Here is a 9832-nt window from a genome sequence, read left to right on the forward strand (position 1 = left end):
AATGCAAGCCAATCTGACATCTGGGGCCAAATAAGAAGAAATACAGATATGCCATGAAAGAGACAAACATGGGAAATAGATGTTTTGGAGGAGATTAGAAGCATACTAGAGGAAAATAAGAGAGAAATAGGAAGCAGGAACTAATGATTGTTCAATGCCCACTATGTGCCCAATGCTTACCATGTTGTTTTCTTTTTGACCAAGTTGAAGCAATCTGGTGCTGTGCAACAAATATTTTTCTTGAGGATTAATTATGATAAGAGCTCAGTACTTAATGAAACAAAAGCTCAACCTCCCTGTAGTAGATCTTAATGTATAGAGTCCTGTCAGTGTAGAGAGCAATGCAGAAGTGGCCCAGAATCTCCAGAAAAGCTCCAGGTGATCACTGGCCACATACCTGCCTGAGCATTTCTTTTTCAGTGGGTGTTTCCAAGAATGCTTAGAGCAGAGTCCACCAGGCTATCCTCGGTGTCAGGAGCCTGGTGGGGCCCAGAAGTTCAGCTTAGGCAAAAAATACGCTGTGTCTAATGGTGACTATCCCAGGAAGAGATCTGCTTCTTCCATTTGTGCCTATCTTCTCACTGCTAGTGCCCTCATGTTGACCTCTACTCCCAGCCCTTTGCTCGGGTTTCCTATTGCCCCTCATCCTTCTCTCCTGCTATACATAGTCTAGTGATCATTTGTGTTTACTCTAGATATCAATGAACTGAATAGGACTTATTGGTCGTATTGGCTTAATTTGTGAATCTCCAATATTTTAAGAAATGGAGACACTACTTTTTTTTCCCTGTTACCAGGGCTTGAGGAATTGAGTTGCAGTGAGGATGCCATGGGATGAGGAGGAAGAGGACCAAATTGTTCTGGGAAGGACAAATCCTGAAAGGGCACCATTGACTGCAGCCAGTTCCCTTTGAGCCAGAACACTGATGTGAAGAGTATGTGGAAGGAATGAGCTGGAAACGAGACACCTCACTTGTAGTTCCAGTTCTAGCTTGTAGGATATGTTAATGACTCAGGATAGAAGCCTGGAGCTGAATGTGTCACCTGTCCCCAGTAATATTTACCTTACGATACCTGTCCCCAATTTGCCTTGTTGAATATTTGTCTATTTAATATGCAAGTGGAGATGCTTAGTAAGCACTTGTGTAAACGCAAGTCCCTTGTGGCTAAAGACTTAAAAAATGCATTCATTCAACAAATATTTACTGAGCACTTCCTTTGTTCCAGGCACTCTTCTTGGTGCTCAGGAGATATCAGTGAACATAACAAATATCTCTCATGATATTTAGATTCCAGCAGAGGGACACAATTAATAATGAACTAATAAATAAACATATCACATAATATAGTAGAAAGTGATAAATGCTATGGAAAAAGAAAAAGGTAAAGCAGGTTAAGAGGGCTGGGAGTGCTGGGTTTGGGGTAGACAAGTTGTGGTATTAAATCTGACAGTGGGCTGGGGTTGTGGCTCAGTGGTAGAGTGCCCACCTAGCACGGGCGGGACCTGGTTTTGATCTTCAGCACCACATAAAAATAAAGGCATTGTGTTGTGTCCATCTACACCAAAAAATAATTATTAAAAAAAATCTGACAGGATTGTCATCATCATGAAGATGGCATTTGGACAAAGACATGAAGGAACTGTGGGCCTGGCCTTCCAGATATCAGTCAAAGAACATTCTAGGCAGAGGGTACAAACAGCTTGTCTGAAAAACAGTGAGGAGTCCAAGGTTTCTGGAGCAGAGTGAGCAAAGGGAAGAGTGAAAGCAGTTAGGCCAGTGAGCCACAGGTGGGAGCAGACCAGGTGAGAGCTTGCAGGCATTTGTAATGCTTTGCTTTAACTCTGATCCATTGCAAGGTTTTGAGTAAATAAGTGATGCCATTGTTTACTTTTCAAAAGGTTTACTTAAGATGCTGAAGATAGAGCAGGAAGGCAAATGGAGTTCAGTAACTTAGAGCCCGAGATAAGATGGCTTACATGGATCAGGATGGTAACTGAGGAAGTGGTAAGCAGAGTCTGGGTGATGGTTGTATTTTGCCAGTACTATAAACAAGATTTCCTGGCCGATTGACCAGAGGTGCTCTACCACTAAGCTATATCCTTAGAATCTTGCTAAATTCCATGGGCTGGCCTCAAACTTGTGATTCTCCTGCTTCATACTCCCAAGTAGGTGGGATCACAGGCATACACCACCACACAGGCCAGTAGAATGGCTTTTGAGGAGAGATTAGGAATCTCTTTTTGACACGTTGAGTTTGACACCTAAGCGTCCAGGAGGTACAAACTGAGAGTTGTCAAGGTAAAGGTGTTATTTAATACCATAAGACTAGATGAGATTATCAAGTGTTGAAATTATGGAGAACAGAAGAAGGACCAAAGTAAGCTCTGGGGCATTTTGAACATCATGGAGGAAAACCAGCAAGGGAGGTTGAGATCAAGGAGGAGGGAGGAAAATCAAAAGTGCATTGTCCTTGACACTAAATGAAGAATGTGTACTAAGAGAGAACAGTGGCTGCATTGAATTCAGTGGATGGAACAGTGTGATGAGGACTGAGATGTGACCATTGGATTTAGCAAAATGGAGGCCATCCAGGACCTTGGCATGCAATTTTGATGTAGTGTTGGGGTGCAAACCTGATAAGAATAAGTTCAAGAGAGACTAGAAAGAGAGGAATTGGGAAAAGTGAGAAGAAACGAATGATGAATAGGATCATTATGAGCAGCATAACAGGCCTGGAAAAGGTATCTAGAGGACAGGCTGTCTTCCCCTGGGTTCTCAAGTGCCTATCAAAGAAGCAGCCACCTGTTTGTTTATGTGTATCTATGTGTAGCTGAGAAGCAAGTCAAGGTGCAAAGCACTATTGCTAGGTCATTAGGAAATCTTCCCCATTATCAGACACCCAAATGGGTTTAATAAAGTTGATAAGGGGATGTCTTACAGAAAAAATTGCTATTTGAACCACAGCCTTTCCCTCATAATGATGAGCTACATTATTTTATTTTATAAACAAAGCCTAGCATATTAATATTTTTATAATGAGTGAAGCCAGATGATACAGAGATCAAGTCAGTCACTGGTATATTTTCTACTTTTTGAAGAATTTCAGCTTCTACAATTTAGGTAATAGAATTTCTTTCCTCTACCCAGGCCTGGGGCTCAGAGAACTGAGCCTACATGAAGTAAATCTGCATCTTTATTCTCCCTTTGAGCTACTTAATGACTGTGTGCATTCATCAGGAGACAGGATGAGAACACATTTGAAAATGAAAGGGTTATCACTCTAGAGAGTGTTGAAGGTACTGTGTGAAGTATAAGGGTGTGTTAGGAAAACATGTAATGTTTTAAAGGGAAAGAACAGTCAGAAAACAAGCCAGAAGCCTTGGCGATATCCTTTCTCTAGCTAGTCAGTCCCATTATCCATCCGTTCTTCTCCGGGGTCACTGCTCTGGTTGGGATGGTTGCCCACCCACCGCCCCGCTGACCCCAGCCCAGTTTTGCCTCCTGGGTCACTGCAGTAGATGTACAGCTGGTCTCCCAGCTTCCGGTTTTTCTCCTTTACAGCCCAGTCTCAATTCAACAGCAATCTTTCCAAAATACAAAATGATCATGCTTCCCCCTTGCTTGGTACCCTTTAACAGTGCCTCCTTGTTATCAAGTCCAAGCACCTCATCCTACAGTGTAAAATATTTCATTCTCTGGTTCTTGTCTAACTGTGCCTCATCTTCTGTCCTCACCATCAAACATCCACCTTGATCTCCAAATATTCTAGGCTTCTACCTTTAGACTTCTTTTTCAATCTTCAGTTGAAGAAACTCTAAGGAGTAATAGGAGAAGCTTACAAATTCAATGAGATGAGACTCAACAGGGGATTTGGTTTTTAAGTCCCATTAAAATAGAAATGGAAGGGACATTCTTTGCTTCAGTATTCCTTACATCCACATTCTGCCACGTTTCTCTTCCCCCTTGTCTGATGTGTATGTATAAACAGCTCTGCACATGAGCTAGTTGTTGGCGTCTCCCCTTGGCTTTGAGATCACTCATGGTCAGTCCTTGGCCCTGTTTTGACACCTTACTCACTTTGCAAACTTTCCCTTGCCTGTCTTTTCCATTTCCTGGGCTTTAAATACTGCCTATATTTTGAAGGCTCAGAGATTGACACCTCCGCTCAGGCATCTCTTCTGAGATCAGACCCCTGTCCAAGAAGCGGTGTCCCAGAGGTCTGCAGCCCTCCCAGACTTAACTCTGATCTTTACTTCATCCAAATCCTTTTTTAAAATTTACTCTCTCAATAAATGTCACCCTTGTCACTCCATTGCTAAAGCCAGAGACCTGGAAATTTGCCTCTCCAATTCAATTTGTAAGGAAAACTTCATGTATATAATATCTGAAATGTTTTATGAAGGGTTATGGAAAATAATATTCCTACTGGATAGCTTCCCAAGAAAAATGGACGGACAGTATGGCTGGAGAGGAGGGAGGAAAATGAGCCAAACTTTAACAATGGGCCCTGAGGGAAAAAGCAAATTTTCATTCCTCCCCAGGTTCATTCCCATCATCTTCACCAAAAGCAAACACTTACACCTTCCCAACCACAATGGGTCCTAAAGGAAAAGAGGCAAATACTGAAAGGCTGGGCCCTGGACTTTCACCCTTTCCCATTGCAGATGACTCTTGGAAGGAGAAAAGCAAATAGTGAAGCTCTAGGTAACAGTGGGTCCCAGAGATAGCAGTGAACATCCAGTTGTGAGCTTTTCCCAGTGACGACAAGCTTAAAACTTTTTATAACTGCCTTCCTGAGTTAAAAATTCTAACCTGCACAACTAGGTTTAACCTGACTGTCCAAACTGCCTATCCACAGTCGCCAATGATTAATTCACCCTCATTGTAAACTATAAAGCCCAGACTCCTCTGTAAGCTGGGGGGCATTTCCCATACCTGGAAAATGAGCACTCCCATGCCTGATGAGTTGACTTTGCTGCAGAATAAAGGAAAGCTTGCTGATCCGGAGTTTGCTTCCCGTCTCCTGCCTCTGTCATTGGTTGCTGTGTGCTGACATTTTACATTTTAGTGACTTTACATATAGTAGTCTTTGAGGTAGGCTACTGTTATCACCTTCTTTGTAGAAGTGGAAACCAAGGCACAATAATGTTGAATAATCTGTCCAAGGTCACACTGGGTTTAAACTCAGATAATCCGCCTTCAGGTTTACATGCTTAACCTGTTATGCTTGGTGCCTCCCTCTGATTCACCCCAGAGGTGCAGTTACTTCCATCTCTGAATCAATGTCCTGAAGCTGTCTACCTCTTTCCATCAGTTTCCACCACCCTAGCCTTTAGCTGAGTCTCTCATCATGATCCATAGAGTCCCCAGTTCTACTCTGTCCTCCCACGTCCCCCTGACTCTTTACTCCCAGTCATTCTTCCCAGAGAATCTAGGTCTTAGCTTAGATGTATTCTGCTTTCCAGGAAGCGTTTCTTGATTCCTAGAATCTTCTCCCCTCCCCCAGTATTCTTTCCCATTGCACTATTCTTTTCTTCCATATTAAATTTTATAATTGAAAATGATCTATTTGTTTTTGTTTTTTAAAATAAGCACCAGGACACCAGGGGTTTTGATTTATTTTCTGCTATCTGACGCAAAGCTATGCACATAGTAGATACTTAATAATATTTGTGAATGGAAGGGTGGATGGATGGGTGACTAATACTGACTAGGAAGTGACAGTATAATTTTTATTTTATGTGTTAAAAGGAAAGTACAGTTCCACCTCTTCATGTTGGGCTAATTGGAAGAGGCTGGGTGAAGTCGTGACAAATGTGCAATGCATGTTTTAAAAACTAAAATGTAGTTTTATTGTTTCGATAAAGAACATTGTGTAATTCTAATAAGCATGCCACCTCTTGCTTCCACACCCCGCCCTCCCAACTCCTTTCTAAGAAATTCCATCCCTACTCTTCCACCCTGGTCAGTTCCCTGGACAAGGGATGGACGCTAACTCCAGTGGGGCAAATTAGATTCTCCCTGAGCATAATTTAGTATCAGGAAATTGAGAAACAGGTTTTAAAGGTAACTGCATTCATCCATTCTTGGGATAATTTTTGAGCATCTAGAAGGAACAGATCCTCAGGGATATCATGAACTAGACAGCTCTCCTGGAAGGCATTTACCATTCACTGGAGAAAACTGATAAGTAGGGCTGCTATTGCAATTCAATGTGTTGAATGCCACCATAGGGAAGTGCCAAGTGCTATAGGAGAACATAGGAGAGGTCCTTTATGCTGCCCGTGGAAGGCAAAAAAGCTTCCGGGGGAGGTGATCTGCACTTTCTTCCTAGCTGGAAGAAAGCTTAATAAATCCAGGAGGGAGCAAAGGAGAGGGACAGGCTATTCTAGGCAGAGGAAGCAGAAAATATAAGCAGTGCATTCAGTCTGGTGTGTAAATATTGGGAAGATTAAGCTGAGGGAGGAATGTGGTCTCCATCATGAAGACCCCTGTTGGCCTCTACCTAACATTTGAACTTTCTCTTAAGGACAGAACTCTGAACAAGGTTTTCACCAAGCGAATGACAGGTTCTAGAAAAATCCCTGGGTTCAGCGAAGGAAGCATCTTAGAAGAGATGTACCAGTTAAGAGATTGCAATGGAAATCTGAATGAGAAATGATGATGGCAGAAGTAACTTGGTGACCGAGTGGATGGTTCAAGTAAAATTTAAAACAGAGATAGAGAGAGAGAGAGAGAAGCATTAAGGAGATGTCAAGACTTAAGGCTTAGACCAGAAATAGAATGGGATCACCCAGGGAGATGGGATGGACATGAGGAAGCTCAGGGAAAATGTTGGGCTGGAGGAGGGATGCATGCATTCTCAGCAGAGAATTAATTCAAGTTGTTGGGGTTGATAGTGTGTCCGTGGACAGTGAGACAAGAAGAGATGCTCAGATGGGATCCTGAGTAACCTCACTGGGTAAGGAAGAAGAGCTTGCAGATGACTTTGAGAAGGGGTACCCAGAGAACAGTTGGAAGAGTGATGGATGACACCCTCTCCAAAAAGGCCTGACAAGTGTCAATGCTCTAACAAAAAGACGAAAACAAGAACCATTTCAAACATAACTAATTGCTTGTGGATATCTAAGAGACATGAAAATTTGTCTTAATTAAGTCAACACTAATTAATCTCATTTACAGCATTTTATTTGTTTGTCTCAAGAATGCTAAGGTAAGCTTAGCCTGACACTTATGGGTTCTTTAAAAATAAAGCGGGTTCTTGAGGGCTTTCTGCATCTGGTTTTCAAGTGCTATTACATGTTGGTCGGTGAAGTGCACTTGAATGTCAGAGTTGAGAATGTGGAAAAAAGTAGACATAAGGGAAATTTATTTTAAAAGTGTTTTCTTCAACTTTAAGGAAACATCTAACAACCCACTAAGTTTAGCATTTCATGTGTGTTTATGACCTGTCAAAAACTGCCAGAAATTTACTTGTGAGCAAGAAGAAAATGATGTTGCCTGTTTGTCATCTCTTAGTGCATCCAACTTCTTAAGGCCACTTTGCAACCAAAAAAGAACTTTCCTTCATCAGTGGACGTATGTTGAAGAGGAGAAGCATTAGTAATAGGATCCAGGCTGTAGAATGTTCGTTAAACAATTAGATGCTGATGCCAGTGGGTAATCATTTTTTTCCATTTTATTTTCAACCATTTGAGTGTTCCTGAGAGGCTTGCGTGGAATTGGATCTGGTACTTTAATCAGAATTTTAGTGTATTTTCGGTATTGGTAACATCTCTCCTCCCTCCTACTTATTCTGTGCAACAGACTCTCCTGGGTCTGATTTGTGTTCCTTCTTCTGAACATTTAGTCAATTTAATATACACAGTGGACATATTCTGGAAAAAATGCAAGGCTTCTCTGCAGAGTCATTTTAAAGATTAGGTGTTGTTTAAAAACAAAGCCATACCATTCATCACAATTACAAGGCAGGAACTACAATGGTCTACAATGTTTAATTAGCGCTTTTCTTGACAACTTGTTTTCTCAGCTTCACAAGCCTCATAAACTTTTCTGAAGATGATTTTGTGGCTTCCTTCAGAAGTTTAGGCTCTGGAAAAACCGACTGATGTTCATTCAGTGCTTTCTTTTTAAAACTGTTTTGTTGAATGATTATTGAAATGGAGAAGAAAGCACAATGTGAAGGCATTGGTGATCAGAACCACTTCTTCTTGGTCCAATTCTAGTCAAATGCCAAGGCCAGAGCATGCCCTTTTTCCTGCTTACGGGGTTAAGCCACGGGGTTCAGGGGCAGGTGACCGAGGCCATGAATCCCGTCCCACAAACAGAAGGTTTAAGAATCACTTTCTTTGTTTTCTATAACAACTTACTTTCTAATGCCAAGCTCTTATTTCTTCTGGCTGGTAGAAAAGAATAAAAGGAAATGAAAAATGCATAACCTCAGTCTTCCCTGGGGTCCCCTCCCTGTGGTTATTGATGCCAGTAATTCTGGAGCTTACACAGTGCCAAGGCCTCTGGGGTGGGGCCCACCTTGCCCTCCGCGTCCACACCATCTATCTCTCAGACAGCTTTTCCCTCCCTGCCTGGCCTCCCTCTAAGGTCCAGTCACTCCCCCCACCCCCAACTATCCCTGCCAAGGCCACCTATGTGTCATGCCGATGTCATTCTCCCGGGAAGTGGGGCTTGGCTCCCTGATCCTGAAGCTCACAAATCCATCTCTCTATTTAGGGGAAATTTCTTCTTGCCTGTTTCTTCAGGGCACTTTTTTTTTTTTTTAATTGAATCCTCTCTGTTAATGGCGTAGGATTTTGGTTCCAAAGGTGGGAAGGCAAGTCTTTGCTTTGTGCCCTGCTACAATCCTCCTGGGAGGCCAGAACACAGAGCCTGCAATGATCTTAAATGGGGAGTGGGGTAAAAAGAAGAAAAATGGGAATAAAATATATAAAATGGCCATGGGTAGCTAGCTCAAAATATTATCCAGCCAGCACATCACTCCCCACACCTCTCCTGGCTTCCCCCTGAGATTTGGAAACCCAGTGTCTGTTAGGAAACACTACTTCAACCCCTCTAGCCGCATTTCCTGATTTCTGTAGGCCCAGAAGCCTGTGGGTTCCCATACAAAGACATCGAATTACAGGGAAGAGCTGTAACTCTGGGAGACAAATATCCCCTTAACCGAGAAAAGAGCCCTGGACAAGTCAACTTAGCCACAGGACCAAAACAGAGCCATGTGTCGGAGTGTAGCAGGCCACCATGTGAATTATTTGGGTCCAGTCCCACCTGTGGTTACCTGTGCTGAGTGGGGAGAATGGCATGAACTGTAACCCCAGAGGGGACCCAGGTGAAGCGCGACTGTTCTGCATCTCCTACCCACCCACCCCTGCCAAACCCAGGCCAAAGGAAACACAAAAGAACAGGGCAGAGTCTTTCTCCTCCAGCCAGAAACTTGTGGTGATCAGGGACATCAAGAGCCTTTAAGCATCTGGAGAAGGAAGAGAGATGGCCCAAGGTCTAGTAGAGGTCACAAGTAGCTTAATGCCACACAGAAGCTTCTGCAGGTCTGTGGAAGCTAGTCATATCACATGGCTGCTCAAGGACACCAGAGAGGGATGGGAAAAGTGCAAGCAGTCACGTGAGTTCTATGGGCAGCCACTTTCTGCTACCGACACCCACATGGATGTTTATAGAGGTACAGAAGAAAGGCAGGTACAAATCTCCATGTCACATTTGTTTCTTTGCCTCAGTGTTTTAGTCCATGCACCGTTGTAGAATAAGATGAACCTTTTGCCCAGGTGGACCTGGGTTTATATTCTAGACCTATTACTTCCCAT

Source organism: Callospermophilus lateralis, chromosome 5, assembly GCF_048772815.1.
Source record: "Callospermophilus lateralis isolate mCalLat2 chromosome 5, mCalLat2.hap1, whole genome shotgun sequence".
Lineage (NCBI taxonomy): Eukaryota > Metazoa > Chordata > Mammalia > Rodentia > Sciuridae > Callospermophilus > Callospermophilus lateralis.